General features: G+C 40.6%; 1 long non-coding RNA gene across 1 annotated transcript; it reads right to left on the reverse strand.

The window, feature by feature from the left end:
- Positions 1-1,301: 1,301 nt before the first annotated feature.
- LOC144585875 (uncharacterized) lies at positions 1,302-16,943 on the reverse strand. The gene is made up of 3 exons (XR_013540471.1): positions 16,808-16,943; positions 2,266-2,462; positions 1,302-1,938 (listed from the first exon to the last, which is right to left on the reverse strand). It is a non-coding gene; the product is annotated as an uncharacterized LOC144585875 (long non-coding RNA).
- Positions 16,944-18,008: the final 1,065 nt, after the last annotated feature.

An 18,008-nucleotide genomic window follows, 5' to 3' on the forward strand; every position in this document is an offset into this window, starting at 1 on the left:
AAATCACAGGAAAAAGGACTGCTGTTGGTGGAACATGGAAGCATAGAATTAGGAAAGACAGTAGCTTCTTGAGCTGAGCAGTTGCAAGAAATATATGGTTTTAAGGTGTGGATAGACTGATACATAATTACCAGAAGGTCATGTGAAGGTCATTTTCACCTGATAATGGAGTGAACCAGCCTACTCCCAAAGAAGTCCAAAGAGCAAATTAAATCACCATCTGATTGCACCCTATGTTCTCTAAATGCCATTAATTCCTGTGATAGCCACTGAAAATGTGTGCACTTCATGTTTAGATGTGTCTGTTTCATACTGTCACAGTTTTTTCGGTGCCTGTCTTTATCCAATGCAAGAGAAAAGTCTATTTCCTGAAAAAGGTTTTGCGGGGGGGGGGGGGGAGAGTTTATCCCAGTTGTGATGTATTTTGCATTTGGGTGAATTGCTGTTCATTTTATTTAATGCACCTTAGATGCAAATAATTTCAGCAACCACTTGCAAATGTCAGATTACAGGTCACTGGCCACCTTCTATTAAAATGTAAAGCAATTTCTGGAAGGCCAGTTTTACTGAGAGTTTTAACAGCATTTGAAGAATGACTGAGAGGTGCTTTGGCTTCCTTATTGCTTTTTAGCAGTCTTTTTTCCTATCAAAAGATAGCATGCCAAACAAAATGTAAATTGTTTTCTGTCACTACACTACGTGCCAAGCTTCTCCTTCTTGAGACAACTCAGGAATAAACTTGTTCGTGAAGCAGAACCTGCTTCCAGGGATTCCCACTGTAGTTCCAAAGCAGTGTCAAGCCAAAGAAGCCAGATGTCAACCAAGGGCAAATACTACAGCACATGCTATGTCTAAAATATGTTGGTTCACAGTAACACTTTATAAGCAAGGCATATAAGAGACGGAATTCTGTGACAATTTTTTTTTTCCAAATCCTATGGAAACCAGAAGGTAATAAAATACCAGACACCTGAAGGAGTGAGTTGTAGTTCACATTAAAGGGCTTACATTAGCCTTAAAGGTACCATATGACTGTTATCTTGCTTTATTGGACTAAAGCAGCTCCCACCTTGAAAACTGCTATTTACATTGTATTTTCCCCACTATATATTTTGGTTTCTGTTTTCATTAGCATCATTATCAATAATGAGGAGCCTGCTTGGACGAAGGAGCTCTATTGCCCCATGCTACATCTCATTTATTTTAAAGATACACCAGCCTTTCAGTTAAAGTAGAGTGGAACCTCTATTCTTTTCATGCTCAGATACTTAAGATCCAGTACTGAATCTATTGTATTTTAAGAGTTGTTTTGCTGGTTCAGATCAAGCTCAACAGCTGGTACAAATGCTTATTAGTATTCTACAAAATAGATATGAAGGCTGCAGTCCAATCCTGAGATCACTCCCCAGCAGCTGATATTTGATGGCATATTGCCTAAGATCCCCAAGCAAGTAGCCATGGATAGATTCTATCTTTGTAACTGTGTCTCATCTAAAACAATCTGAACTACAGTCCATTCCCACATACTGACTCAGTGGATTTAATGCTGTATGAACTACATTTTGCATTTTTGTTACAAAAAAAAAATCACCTGTCCTGTTTCTAATTCTGAAGAATGGTGTAGATACGATAGAACAGAAGGGTTGGAGTTGCCATACAAGAAAGAAGAGGGAACTACAGCAAAATTTTGTGGGGTGGGGGGATGTTCTTGCTCAGTTCCCTCCTGTCAGATACTCCACTCCATTCCCTCTCCCAAGCAGTTTTAAATTTATTTTGCAACAGGCTTTCAGTATTTGGTTGCCACTAAGTATAATCACAAGAGTAGTTTACCTTTTGAATGTATTTATTGTCTGTAAAGACTGCTGGTATTTCTGCAAAGCATAAGGTTCTCCCATGTCTGCTCATATCCTCCTCTGGTGGACCGGTGGTGCTCTTTGACTATAAAAAAAGATGGCATTCATGTTTTACAGTTGTAATTAGAAGGGATGATTGTCATCACACACACACACATACTGTACACACATACACACATAAATACAGGGAGAGAGAGACAGAGAATAATTGAGAGAGAGAGAGAGAAAGAGAGAGGAGTGCTAAGTGCTATTTCATTCAAAGGATATTACTCCAAGATATGTGAGTATACGATTGTACTGTAAGGCTGGTTCATAAAGCATACATATTTATCAATTGCTAAATAAAGCATTAAGTGCACCTTGTAGGCACTGTCTGCACATAAATCAAATGCAGATAACTCTTTCATCTCACCTAATTGAGTTCAAAGGCAACAGTTTTCAGCAGTTCAGCAGCCAAACATCAAGTTAAGCATTCAGCAGACGAGAAACCAACTGGCAGATGTGCATGAGCGAATTGGCCCTGGAAAGAATTCCCTTGCTTGCATACTCCCTGCCAACTGAGGCAACAAGTCCTAGAGCAAAGCCATTCCTGGCTGACGTTAGTGTAACCTATTTGCAAAGCAACAAACAAAAAAACTTTCAGTGACAGAAATACCCTGGGTAAAACCGAAAAAACTGCTTTTCTACCCAGTGGATGCTATCATTATGGAGGCCATGATTTTCCCCTCCCAAAACTTAGAAAAAGGAAACTGGGGAGGGGTGGGATTAGAACTCCCACAATCCTCCAGCCAGCAAGGCCACTGCTGTGGCCATCCTTGCTGTGGGACATTCAGAGATTTAGTCCAAAATGGTCATCTTCCAGGCTTTGTTTTTCTTCCTCTCCTTACAGCTCAACCTAAATTCAAGCAGCTGCAACCAATTACTTCACATTTTTGTTCCCAGTAAACTGTTGTCTACCTTCTCTGAATGAAATTCCTCCCTTCCAATAACAGGAATTACTAAATATATTAAATATAGATATTTCTACTAGAAAATACATCTGGAAAAATTCAAAGAATAAAAGAAAAAAAGTAAAAGTAAAAAAAGGCAAAAACCTTGTGGCATCTTAAAGACTAACTATTGTATTTTAATGTGAGTTTTCATGGATATGCTTACACAGAGACTAACAGTTACCTCTTCCAAAATACTGGAAAATATTGTTTCTCTTGCAGCCAGCTAAGTTGAGTGTACCTTACATTAGGTAAAGGTAAAGCTAAAGGTTCCCCTTGACAATTTTTGTCCAGTCGTGTTCAACTCTAGGGGGCGGTGCTCATCCCCGTTTCCAAGCCATAGAGCCAGCATTTTTATCTGAAGATAATCTTCCGTGGTCAAATGGCCAGTGCAACTTAGACACGGAACGCTGTTACCTTCCCACCGAGGTGGTCCCTATTTATCTAACTTGCGTTTGCATGCTTTCGAACCGCTAGGTTGGCTGTAGCTGGGACAAGCAACGGGCGCTCACTCCGTCGCGTGGACTTGATCTTACGACTGCTAGGTTTTCTGACCCTGCAGCACAGGCTTCTGCGGTTTAGCCCGCAGCGCCACCACGTACCTTACATTAGAGAATTGCATATCAGTACAACACACTTCCCTTCATGGATTGCTGCCTTGTTGTGGAGAAAGGACTTGAGTAACTCAGAGAAGCTATGGGCTATGCCATGCAGGGACACCCAAGACGGACAAATCATAGTGGAGAGTTCTGACTAAACGCAATCCACCTGGAGCAGGAATTGGCAAGCTACTCCAGTATCTTTGCCAAGAATACCCCATGAACAGAAACAAAAGGCTAAAAGATATGACGCTGGAAGATGGGCCCCTCAGGTCAGAAGGCATCCAACATGTTACTGAGGAAAAGCGGAGGACAAGTACAAGTAGCTCCAGAGCTAATGAAGTGGTTGGGCCAAAGCTGAACGGATGCTCAGCTATGGATGTGCCTGGAAATGAAATGAAAGTCTGATGCTGCAAAGAAAAATACTGCATAGGAACCTGAAATGTAAGAGCTATGAACCTTGGGAAGCTGAATGTGGTCAAACAGGAGAAGGCAAGAAAAAACATTGACATCCTGGGTGTGTCAGTGAATTAAAATGGACAGGAATGGGTGAATTCAATTCAGACGATTAACATATGTACTATTGTGGGTAAGAATCCTGTAGAAGGAATGGAGTAGCCCTCACAGTCAACAAAAGAGTGGGAAAAGCTGTAATGGGATATAATCTCAAAAATGATAGAATGATTTCAATACGAATCCAAGGCAGACTTTTGAACATCACAGTAATCCAAGTTTATGCACCAACCACCGATGCTGATAAGACTGAAATTGACCAATTCTATGAAGACTTACAACACCTTCTAGAACTGACACCAAAGAAATATGTTCTTGTCATCATAGGGGACTGGAATGCTAAAGTAGGGGATCAAGAGATAAAAGGAACAACAAAAAAGTTTGGCTTTGGAGTTCAAAATAAAGCAGGGCAAAGGCTAATAGAGTTTTGTCAAGAGAACAAGCTGGTCATCACAAACATGGTTATATTCTCTGCTGCCAAAGACGGAGAAGCTCTATACAGTCAGCAAAAACAAGACCTGGAGCTGATTGTGCCTTTGATCATCAAAGCAAAAGTGTGCTGCTTATATACCGCCCCATAGTGCTTCAAGCACTCTCTGGGCGGTTTACAAATTAATTATGCAGGCTACACATTCCCCCCCCCCCCCAGCGAGCTGGGTACTTATTTTACCGACCTCGGAAGGATAGAAGGCTGCATCAACCTTGAGCCAGCTACTTGGGACTGAACCCCGGGTCATGAGCACAGTTTTGGCTGTAGTACAGCAAATCTTAAGCTTAAATTGAAGAAAGTAGGAAAAACCACGGGGCTAGTCAGGTGTAATCTAAACCAAATCCCTTATGAATACACAGTGGAAGTAAAGAACAGATTTAAGGAACTAGATTTGGTGGACAGAGTGCATGAAGAACCATGGATGGAGGCTCGTAAAATTGCATTGTACAGGAGGCAGCAATAAAAACCATCCCAAAGAAAAGGAAATGCAAGAAAGCAAAGTGGCTGTCCAACAGGCCTTACAAATAGCAGAGAAGAGAAGGGAAACAAAATGCAAAGGAGATAAGGAAAGTTACAGAAAATTGAATGCAGAATTTCAAAGAATAGCAAGGAGAGACAAGCACACCTTCTTAAATGAACAGTGCAAAGAAATAGAAGAAAATAATAGAAAAGGAAAAACCAGAGATCTGTTCAAGAAAATTGGAGATATTAAAGAAATCTTTTGTGCAAAGATATGATAAAGGACAAAAATGGGAGGGACCTCACAGAAGCAGAAGACATCAAGAAGAGGTGGCAGGAATACACAGAGGAATTATACCAGAAAGATTCGGATGTCCCGGACAACCCAGATAGTGTGTGGTTGCTGATCTTGAGCCAGATAGCCTGGAGAGTGAAGTCAAGTGGGCCTTAGAAAGCCTGGCTAACAACAAGGCCAGTGGAGGTGATGGCATTCCAGTGGAACTATTTAAAATCTTAAACAATGACGCTGTTAAGGTGCTACACTCAATATGCCAGAAAGTTAGGAAAACTCAGCAGTACAATTGCACTCATTTCACACGCTAGCAAGGTTATGCTCAAAATCCTACAAGGTAGGCTTCAGCAGTATGTGGACCGAGAACTCCCAGAGGTTCAAGCTGGATTCCGAAGGGGCAGAGGAACTAGAGACCAAATTGCTAACATGCGCTGGATTATGGAGAAGGCCAGAGAGTTCCAGAAAAACATCTACTTTTGCTTCATTGACTATGCAAAAGCCTTTGACTCTGTGGACCACAGCAAACTATGGCAAGTTCTTAAAGAAATGGGAGTGCCTGACCACCTTATCTATCTCCTGAGAAACCTATACGTGGAACAGGAAGCCACAGTTAGAACTGGATCTGGAAGAACTGATTGGTTTAAAATTGGGGAAGGAATACAATAAGGCTGTATATTGTCTCCCAGCTTATTTAACTTATATACAGAACATATCATACGAAAGGCCGGACTGGATGAATCCCAAGCCGGAATTAAGATTGCCAAAAGAAATATAAACAACCTCAGATATGCAGTCCTGCAGATGTCAGGCACATCAATGCCATGTAGTAGGGCAGTAGAAGAGACTATGGCTCTGGTGGAATGAGCCCAAAGTCCTTCAGGTGGAGTCTTACGCTGAAGCTCATAAGCAAGCGAAATTGTGGAGACAAGCCATCTGGACAGCGTTGAAGACAATGCTGGAAGACCCTTCTTTTTCCCAAAGTAGCACAGGAAAAGTCTACTGGATGACCTAAAGTCCTTGGTTCTAGAAACATAGAAGGCCAGAGCACTCCTGACATCCAGAGTGTGGAGCATGCGCTCGGTGTCATTTGTGGGTTCAGAGAACAGAGTGGGAAGCAGCAAAGGCTGGTTGAAGTGAAAGTCTAAGACAACTTTTAGGAGAAAAGAGACATCGGGGTGCAACAGCACCTTATCCTTGAAGAACTGTAGGAAAGGTTGATCTGAACGAAGGGCAGCAAGTTCACTTGCTTGTCTGGCAGAAGTGATGGTCACTAGAAATAACAATTTCAAAGATAACATCTTAAGGTCACACGTAGCCATTGGCTCAAAGGGAGGACGGGTAAGTGCATGCAACACCAACTGAAGGGACCACTGCGGAACTGGTGGTCGAACTTGAGGCCTCAGATTAGTAAGTCCTTTAAGAAAGCCTTTAACCGTAGGGTGAGAGAACAGGCAGGATGAAATTGAATCCTTAGGCTGAAAGGAGATGATCGCAGCTAGGTAAATTTTAATGGTGGAAAGAGACAACTTGAAATCAAACAGGTAACACAAGTATTGTAACAAGGTAGAAAGAGATACAGGGGATGGTACAAGACCCCTGGCTTCAGTAAATTTTAGAAAACTTTTCCACTTATAACTGTACAGTAGTGAAGTGGACGGCTTTATGGCCCGATCTAACACCTCCTTGATCTCGGGGAGATCCACCATGCCATTAGATGCAGTGTCTCTACATTTGGATGGAATACTCTGCCTGCATCCCTGTGTCAAGAGATCGGGTAATGTTGGCAGTCTCTTGAACCCTGAGGACATTGTCATCAATGTTGGAAACCACACTTGCCGAAGCCAGCATGATGTTATGAAGATTGCCCCCACGGGTGAATAATGAAGCTTCACTAGAGACCTCTGTATTAAAGGAAGAGGAGGAAACATGTAGAGGAGTCCTTGATTCCACGGATCATGTATGCGTCCCCTAACGAGTCCTTGCCTAGGTCGGCTCTGGATGCATACTTGTATACTTTGCATTGCGATGAGAGGCAAAGATGTCTACAGTTGGGGTCCCCCATAGGTGACACAGGTCCTGGAACACTTGGGTGTTCAGTTCCCACTCGTGTGTTTGACGTGTGAGACGACTCAGCTGGTCTGCTAACACATTGTCTGTCGTGGCCACATGTATCGCTACAGGAAAGACATGGTGCTGGTAGCACCACTCCTAAAAGTGAATATCAAGGTAGAGAAGCGATCCTGAGCATGTCCCTCCTTGTTTGTTGATATAGTACATGGTCGTGGTGTTGTCTGTCACTAATTGAACACCACGACCCTGCACCATGGGAAGGAAAGCTCTGAAGGCCTTGATGATCGCTATGATCTCCAGATGGTTTATGTGGAGGTTCCTTTCTTGAGTAGACCAGAGATCATGAACCTTGTGCCATCCGCAGTGTACTCCCCATCTTGTCGGACTGGCATCTGTTGTCACCTGCACAGTGAGCTGAAGTGGTCAAAAAGGCCTGCCTATCCTCAGATGAGGAGGATAGTTCCACCATTGGAGTTGTTGTGCAAGCTCTGGAGTTACACGAAGGCGTTTCCTCTGGCTGGCTGTCATGGGATTGAAGAGTGCCAGGCACCATGACTGCAGGGACCGCAGTTTGAGACGTGCATGGCCCAAGGCCGGAGTGGTGGAGGCCATGAGTCCTAACAAGTGTCGGACATGTTTCGCTCTCACACGGGTCCGTGGTCGAAACTTCTTGAGAGCCCTTTGTATTTTTTGAATTCATTCCCTCGGCAGAAAAATTCGACCTCTGATGGCATCTAGTTGTGCTCCAATGTAATGCACTATCTTGGAGGGTTCGAGATGCGACTTCTCCCTGTTGATGGTGAGGCCTAGTTTTGGCAGTAACCATGTCTTTCAGACCCTGAGTCCTGGATGGAGAGACTACCAGACAATCATCTATGTAAGGGTAGACGTGGATGCTGTTGAGGCGTAGGTAAGCTGCCACAGGTACCATGACCTTTGCGAATGTCCTGGGAGCTGTTGAAAGTCTGAAGGGCGCTGGGTTAACCCTTTTGTGTGCATTCACAGAAGACCACGATGAAGAACCTATCCATTCTAAAGGAAATCAACCCTGAGTGCTCACTGGAAGGACAGATCTTGAAGCTGAGGCTCCAATACTTTGGCCATCTCATGAGAAAAGAAGACTCCCTGGAAAGGACCCTGATGTTAGGAAAGTGTGAAGGCAAGAGGAAAAGGGGACGACAGAGGATGAGATGGTTGGACAGTGTCACCGAAGCTACCAACATGAATTTGACCCAACTCTGGGAGGCAGTGGAAGACAGGAGGGCCTGGTTTGCTCTGGTCCATGGGGTCATGAAGAGTTGGACACCACTAAACGACTGAACAACAACAACACACTTCATGTCAATGTTTGCAATGGCATACTGTTTTTACAAATCTGGTTCAGAATTAACCTAGACACCACAATGTGGGGGGCGGGGGATAGAATACAGGCATTCAATGTTAACTGCTTTAAATAAGGGATAGACAATATTACACTGGTTATTTTGTGCCATCTAGTGATCAAAAATATGAATCACACCAAACAGCACACTAGCTGTTAACATCTAAAATCATACAGAAAATTGTATAGTATGCTTTACATGTCACAGTTGGCACTGATCAAAACTCATGTGCATATAAAGCTAAAACTGTCTGCATATACTGTAGTCGCTTTAAATAATCTTGTCACTCAGCTGGCAGAGAGGCTTCAGAAGGGAGACCAAACCTGCAATCTCACTCATTTTGATAATATTGACATCAATGGAGCTTACTTTCAGAGCACTCATATGTAGCATTACATTGTATCACTCCTTTTTCCAAATAAATGATAGGTGTTGTTAATAATACATTGATAAGGCCAAGCCTCCACAAATCCAGCAGCTGAACTGAACAAGGAGGGACAAAGCACAGTTATTTCATATGGACCTTGTTTCCCATTAGCAGGATCTGGAAAATTACTTCAAAGATAAAATTGATATAACATGCTGAAGTCATCTGTAACTGAGCAACCAAAACATTGTTCTACCACCAATGTTCTGTTGGGAACACTTAAACATGGAGTTATGTTTAACCTTCTTAAAGGCAACTTCTGAAACTCGATGTAAATAGCATCCTTACTAGAAACAGGACAAGCTTCAAAGATGACTTCTAGTAAGAACTTATTTGGCCTGAATATAGTCTACTAGACTTAAGCAGAAGTCTAGGACAATAAATGTATAGATGCATGCACTTGAAAAAGACTTCTGGAATAAAATAATGGTCAAAGTAGTTGTTAAAAATCTATCTGGGGGCCATTGTCATTCTGTCAATTATTTTCCTCTAGGAACCTTTCACCATCATTTTCTCAAAGAAAGTTTACTTACAGGTAAAGTATGCCCACCTGGTGGTAATATGTACTGGTAGTGGTGGTGGTGGGGAAATCCTGGGTCAGGTACCTATTCCAACTACCTCTGCTTCCTATGGGAGTTTGTAATGGGTGATGCTCTTCTCCATCCATTCACTGCTCTTAAGGTATGCAGTCCAATCGAGCAGCGCATCCAGTCATGCAGCACAATGTTTGGAGCAATCTTTCAGATTACTCCTACTCTAGACCAGAAGGCAGCTCAGGCAAATGCTGACTGATCTAACAATTATTTATTTATTTCCTTATATATTTCTGTGCTGTCCTTCTCCCAGTATAAGGTCCCAAGTCAGCTCACAAAGACAGCTGCAGAGCGATAGGTTGGGAGTTTGATTTCCCACTGTGCCTCCTATGAGAAAGAGGCAGTGTGTGTGGTCTTGGGCAAGCTGCACAGTCCTGAAGTGCCTCCAGAAAAAGGAAACAGTTAATCACTTCAGAGTACTTTATATCTCGGAAACACTGGAGAAGGTAGCAATGTAATTATATTATTATTTACACTTAAAATGTAGCAAGTAATAACATTAAAAAGCATTAAGCATATAATTGTATTTTAAAAGTGAGTAAAAGCAATATTTTTCTCATGAGAAGAGAGGACTCCCTGGAAAAGAACCTGATGTTGGGAAAGTGTGAGGGCAAGAGGAGAAGGGGACGACAGAGGACGAGATGGTTGGACAGTGTCATCGAAGCTACCAACATCAATTTGACCCAACCCCAGGAGGCAGTGGAAGACAGGAGGGCCTGGCATGCTCTGGTCCATGGGGTCACAAAGAGTTGGACACGACTTAACGACTAAACAACAACATTTTAAAAACACTTTAAAATAGGTACAGATGAAACCACATAGTTCACAGCATCCTATAATAAAACTAAATACAGTGGTACCTCGCTAGACTATGATAATCTGTTCCACTGAAATCGCTGTTTAGCGAAATCATTGTCTAGCAAAAAGCATTTTCCTATTGCAATGCATTGAAACCTGTTTAATGTGTTCCAATGGGGAAGAATCGTCGTTGTCTAGCGAAGATCGGCTATAGGAAAGCTGCTTTGCGAACCGCCGATCAGCTGTTTAAATCACTGTCTTGCAAAGCTTAGGTCCCAAAAACACCTGTTTTGCGAGCGCAGAGGGAGCTTTCAAAATCGTTGTCTAGTGAAAATCGGTTTGCAAAGCAGGGACCAAACATTGTCCAGTGAAATTCCCCCATAGGAATCACTGTTTTGCGAATCACTATAGTGATCGCAAAAAGTCAACGTCTAGCAAAAAAAACTGTCATGCGGGGTAACTGTCTAGTGAGGCACCACTGTAGTGTTCTAATCAGAGAGCTCCTTGTCTACCAGCTGAAAAACAGTAGTGAGGGGGCTAACCTGTCATTCTAAGAGAGGACATTACACAAATTGGGAACAGTCCCTGAAAATGTATCATCCATAATGTCGCTCCTGAGAAATTGATAAGATCTGTACCCTTTCAAAATAAGAGTAATAACATTATAGGTAATTCTAGTCCTGCAAAGTAGCCTAGTGCAGTTAGATTCATTTTGTTGTGATGAGCTGATGTGTTCTAAGACAAACCTATGATATAGACCACCACTGTAATTCAGCCTCTTGGGATCTAGTAGGATTTTAAATGTTAACCTGTAAATTTTCCAGAGTAGTGCTTGCACTAATGGGACATTATATAACACAAATAAATAAACATACTTTATTGTTGGTGGTATGAATCACACAATCATAGAAAAGTGAAGTTGGAAGGGGCCTACAAGGCCATCAAGGCTGTGGGTCCGATGGCAATTTTATATATATTTTAATTGTATTTTAATTGTTACATATCTTTATTGTATTTTAAATGCTGTAAGCCGTCCAGAGACCTTTGGGTAGTGTGGGCGGCCTATAAATTAAATAAATAAATAAACAAATAAATAAATAAATAAATAACCCCCCTGCTCACTGAAGGAATACAATCAAAGCATATCTGCCAGGTGCTTATCTAAGTTTTCTTCAATGCCTCCAATACTGGAACACTCACCAACTCCGAAGGTAACTGGTTCCACTGTTCTACTGCTCTAACAGTTAGGAAGTTTTTCCTGATATTCAACTGAAATTTGGCTTCCATTAACTTGAGTCCATTGTTGTGTGTCCTGCACTCTGGGATGATCAAGAACAGATCTTGCCCCTCCTCTGTATGACACCCTTTCAATATTTGAAAAATGCTCTCATATCACCCCTCAGTCTTCTTTTCTCAAGGCTAAACATGCCCAGGTCTTTCAGCCTTTCCTCATAAGGCTTGGTTTCCAGCCCCTCATCATCCTTGTCACCCTCTTCTGAACTTGTTCCAATTCGTTAGCATCCTTCTTGAAGTGTGGTGTCCAGAACTGCACACAATACTCAAGGTGAGGCCTAACCAGTGCTGAAGAGAGGAGGATTAGTGCCTTGCGGGATTTGAAAACTATACTTCTATTAATGCAGCCTAAAATAATATTTGCCTTTTTTGTATCCACATCACACTGTTGGCTCATATTTAGCTTGTGATCTATGACAATTCCAAGATCCTTCTCACTCGTAGTTCTGCTGAGTCAGGTATCCCCTATCTTGTAAATGTGCAATTGGTTTCTTTTTCAGAAGTGCAGTACTTTGCACTTATCCCTGTTGAATTTCATTCTGTTGCTTTCAGAAGAAAGAAAGAAAGAAAGAAAGAAAGAAAGAAAGAAAGAAAGAAAGAAAGAAAGAAAGAAAGAAAGAAAGAAAGAAAGAAAGAAAGAAAGAAAGAAAGAAAGAAAGAAAGAAAGAAAGAAAGAAAGAAAGAAATCTGGAAGTACAGTAGGACCTCCCTCCCCATGTATCCATGGAGCATTGGTTCCACAATCAACCATGGATGTCTGTGGATATAAGGAAACTCTATAAGCATGCAAGGGCCACAAAGGGCACAAGGGGCCACAATTGAATATAGGGCTGTGGCAAACCACAGATAAGTGAAACTGCAGATACCAATCTCGCAGATAAGGGAGTCCTATTGTATTGATGTTCCACAATTTTTCATTCTTCTTTCATTTGAATTTAATCTACTTTTCAGTATAATATATTCTGGATAGAAGTTGAATAGACAAGGAAATAAAATACATCCACATCTGACATCTTTGCCAGTGTGAAATCATTTTCCTCCTCCATAAAATATATTAACGGTAGCTTCTTCCAAGAATATAGGTTATACATCAGGACAAAATATTAAAATATTAAGATATAATCAAGCCTCCCCACAAGGTTAAGGTGTGCGTACAAACACGGGTTAGTATTATGAAATACTGATGCATGCTAATTGTTAAGCTTAAATCACAGCCATTATCTAAAATGTATAGTCCAAAATTCCAAATTTCAAAATCCCAAGAGACCATTATATTTGTTCTTGTACAACAGACACTTATGCAACGCAGCATGAACATGAAAGGCCTCATCTGGAAGCACCTCATATCTAAAGTATAGAATAGACTTCACCTACCCTTGTGCCCTCCAGATGTGTTACTATGATATAAGAAGTAATTATTGGGCAATTGGAGACTCAAGATGTGTTTACCCCCATTAACAATTGTTGCTAATTAACCAGCAAACCCAAAAGAAAAAAGAAAAAGAAACAAAAAAATAAGTTTTGTGTACATGACTTTAAAGCAAATAATTTCAAGATCCTTACCCTGATATTTTCAAGTTACAATTATATAGCGTAACACATTCAAACAACACAATAAATTCCAATCGGACAGAAGAACCATTTTTGTTATCATGTGTTTGTGTTAACTCTTGCTGATGTCCACCTGAAAACAAAGACTCAGTTAAATATTTAGCTGTACTAATCAGATACTCGTATAATTGGTAGGAATCCTGCTATCAACAAACAATGGTATTGTTCGGTTTCCTGCTAGTTTTGCACAACATAGCAAGCTGTTGTGAAATTTTTCAGACACATTTGGTGAACAAAATAAAACCTGATAGTAAGATTACATATATGGTCCAACAATTGATTTTTCTTTTTACACTTATTTTTATGAGTAAGAGAAGAGAAGGTAGTGGGATAAAGAAGGACTATAACTCAAGTTAAATGTCTAATTTTATATCTGGAACCCTAGGAGCCATTGCAATATTTATGGCCCCAATATACTGTACAGGAGGGAAAGTATTTTATTTCTAACATGTATTAATGGTCTTTCTCTTTAAAAGGATGAGGAAAACAATTATATTCTGTTGTAGCTATTGTTAAATAACTAGGAGTCAGAAATCCTTGCCAGATATTTCAAATCATATTGAGATCGACCAGTCCTAATCTACCTACTTCCCATTCCTGCATTGGTCACTGTCCATTAGTGTACTTTTGCTCACACAAAGAGTCTTTGCAGGCTGAACTGCACTCCCTTCCCCAAACTCCTGTGAACTACAAAAACCATCCCTAGAAAGCTGGGAAACCATGCAAGGGATGAGAGGAATGATGTCCCAAGACTCCTAGAAGCATAGCATTGGATTTACCCCATTCCCAACATTTTAAAAATGTTACTATTTTTCCTTCATTGGTATTAAGGGGCACAATTCATCTTTCAGCAGCAATAAGTAGGAACATTAGGTGGACATTTCAAAACGATGATAACACTGATGAGGGTAAACACACTGAGTACTTTTTTGGAGACAGGTTGTTCCTAGTGGAGCAAATAAGAGTTGGGAATGCAATCCCACCAATGGCAATACCATTATCCTGCTATCTAACAAGCAATCCTGCCTTGGACAGGGCAGATCCTGGTCTGCTGCCCCTGCCATTGAATGAGACCGCAGGCAAAAGGTGAGAGCTATTGCACCACTCCAGGTTAATAGCAGGGCAATCACACGAGAAAACACATTCTCAACACTTCTTCTTTCCTTTTCTTAACATCCTCCCTGCAATTAACTGGAAAATGAGGGAAATGTTGGCTACAACTAAGGGTCACTGAAATAGTTTTCAGAGGTCCACTGAAGACAGGCAAGAAATGTAATTATTCCTAAATTAAGTTCCACTGAATTTGGTAGGAGTCAGTTGTGAATAATGTTTGATGACATGAATGAGATAGCATGCATCAACAAAGTCTTGAAGCCAGCAATTTGGATAATACATTCAAAAATGAGCTTCATCCAAAGTGTTTCAGGATAATTGAAGGTTTTCTGCTGGACAAAAGTATCTGCTTTCTGCTTCTGCTTTCAGCAACAGGGTGGTGAGCTATTATTACCTGAGCAGATTTAACTGCTCACCTACATCATTAAAGCACGATCTGGGATAGGGACTTCCACTGCTTACGTGGGCACTTACGCAAGAGCAAACCTAGGACTTTAGAAACTTGATAAGGGAAACTGAAATTCAAAACATTTCTTGGCTCTAACTGATACACTGTATGACTTCCATTTCTACGTGCAGAAATACAACACACATACACGTTCCTGGTTTTAATATTTTTAGTGACATTATTTCAAAGTTTTTAAACTGCATGTTGCACGAGAGACCTTTTCTGAGCCAAGAATAAACTATTTCTTTTTAAATGAAGGAATTTGGACAGAAACAGTATGAATACATAAAAAACTCTATACTGGAACTAAATTTATTTATTCATTCATTTATTTAATTTATACCCCTCCCATCTAGACTGAAGTCTACTTTGGGCAGCTAACAACAATCCAAGTAATAATAATAAAAAATATAAAACAACAACATTAATACAATTGAAGATGGCAATAAATAAATTAGGTAAAGTATTCAGAATGAGCTTTTAAGTGAAAGAAAACAGGTTACTCCTACTAGTAACACTTACAGAACACTTAACTTGTAAACAAACTTAATTTTTAAAACTTTGGATTAAAAAAATGTTTTTATTTTGCTTTCTCACAGTTATCATATAAATAGGATTGCTACTTGATAAGAAACAAAACTAATTGGTGTATTCTTGTGCCTTTTATAGTAGCTTAATTTGCAGTTAGTAGTTACAAAAGCTTTTCATAAAATACAGATGAATATAACTATCTGCTACCCTGTTCCCCTGAAAATGAGACCTACCCTGAAAATAAGTCCTAGTATGATTTTTTCAGGATGTTCGTAATATAAGTCCTACCCCAAAAATAAGCCTCAGTTAAGTGAAACCCTGCCCTCCACCATTGTGCCACATTGTCCGGCCACCAGAAGAAGATGACATGACTGTAAAATACCGTAAAACATCCCCTGAAAATGAGCCCTAATGCGTTTTTTGGAGCAAAAATTAATATAAGACCCTGTCTTATTTTTGGGCAAACACAGTAAGTTCTATGCTTCAAATTGCTATTAAAGCCAAAGCTACACCAGCTGAAAAATTTAAAATGCCAAACTTAGATATATAACATATAATGCTTATGACTGGTTCAAATTAACTCTCATGTAACAGGTCAGTACATTTTACACACCTTAGAAGTCATTTTGTTGCAGAATCCACATACAACTAGGCCTACAATATAGGTCTTTTACTCAGTTTCCACCTGCACAATTCTAAATATTGTTCTCAGATTTCAATCACTTGCCACGTGTGAGGTTTCTTAACATTAAAAAAATTGCTGGGATAAAAATTATCCCAACTTTTATATTTTGTCATTGATATAATGATCATGTGTCATGAAGTCAGTTCTGACCTTAGGTGACAGGATTTCAGGATTTCCAAGGTAGAGAATACTGAAAAGGAGTTTACCATTCCCTTCTGGGGGCACCCTGAGACTGTGCAACTTGTGTTCAAGGTGACACAGACTGGCTCTACTGGCAGGAGGTACACTGGGGAATCAAACTCTCAACCTCTGGCTCTGCAGCTGGATACCTAAACCACTCAGCTAACTGCAGTACTTCCCCCTTCCCAACCAACCAATGTATCATAATGACATAAAAACATTCTATGCCATTTTTCAATTTGCAAAGATGCCAAGAAGCAGATGTAACATTTGGTTTTTAGTGTATTGGCCCTATCTGGGGTGGAAGATTTGGAATTTTTATTGGATGTGGGAAATACAGGACCTGTACATTAAACCTTAACCCCACCACTAACCCTCAATCAGTGGAATATTCCTGGGGATCAGAAAATACCCAACAGTTTGTTTGGTGCTAAGGTTTTTTAAATTCCTGTTGGATGAGGTGTAAAAGACAGTGACTTACCTAAGATCACGTGAACCATTAGATAATAGAGAAGTAGAATCTGGGTCTTCAGCAGGTTTTCATCCACATTTTCATCAAATGTTTTATTTCTCGGTGAGCTTTAGAAATGGCTTGTGAGATCATGTTTCCATATATGCCTGTTCAGGAAGAAAAATAACCTCTTCTAGTGCAACTCTTTCTGTGAGACTGTTGGAGTTTTACTCCCTTCTAAGCACTCAATTATTTCAGGGCAGTAAAAACAAAGAAGGATTGCAAGGGATTCCAGACAGGTTTCTCCTAAATGGAAAAATGTGCAGAACAACAGGAAATGCAGTACATTATAAGTACTGTAAATACAAATGGAGTAGTGTTGTCAAGCAGGGGTGGGCAAATCCTTCACATACATACCCAGTTCTGAGCGGCTTGTGCCTGTTCAAGAATATGATTGTGAAGCTTTCTCATATACCACAATGCCAACCCAGTACATGGCACTGCCAAAAGGGGCAAATTTCTTGGTTGGGAATATTAAGGAAGAGATCAAAAATTAAAGTGTAACTATTGTGTTGCCTTTGTACACATCTATTGTACAGCAACAACTGGAATATTGTGTGTAAGTTTTGATTACATATTTAAAAAAAAAAACACTGTACAGCTGGAAAAGGTGCAGAAAAGGGGAAAACAACCTGTGCGACAGAGTGGAACAACTCACCTATGAGAAAAGCTTACATTATTTGATGCTATATAGTTGATTTAAGAGGCAAGTAAGGGTGAACATCACAAAATCTACATTTTGTGTGTGTGATATTTCCATTTTCCCCTACCAACCCCCCCCCCCGATCTTGGAGAGCTGTAGACCCCAACTCACCACTTCTGCTGTTTTTTTTTTTTTTAAGGCTTTTTAAGAACTAAAATGGCCTGGGGCCAAAGTGGGGGTGAGGGCAGTGGAATACACAGTGCAAATTCTGGCCCCAGCAGTTTGAGGCATGATTTGCATGTTGGGGCCTTTTTCCGACAGTGTTTCAAGGTTTGGCCGAATCATGGGGTCTGGGAAGGTTTGGTAAGGCACATGTGACTCAGTGACTGCATTTTGCCCAGCCCCTCTCAGGAGGCATATTTGGAAGAATTTTTCATCATTCTGGCAGGGAGCTGTTGGGTTTTTACTATATGTGGAGCAGAAAGGAAATTGTAAGCATCCCTTCCACTTTGGCAGACTCCCCATTGT

This window comes from Pogona vitticeps, chromosome 1 (assembly GCF_051106095.1).
Source record: "Pogona vitticeps strain Pit_001003342236 chromosome 1, PviZW2.1, whole genome shotgun sequence".
In the NCBI taxonomy this organism is placed as follows: Eukaryota; Metazoa; Chordata; class Lepidosauria; order Squamata; family Agamidae; genus Pogona; species Pogona vitticeps.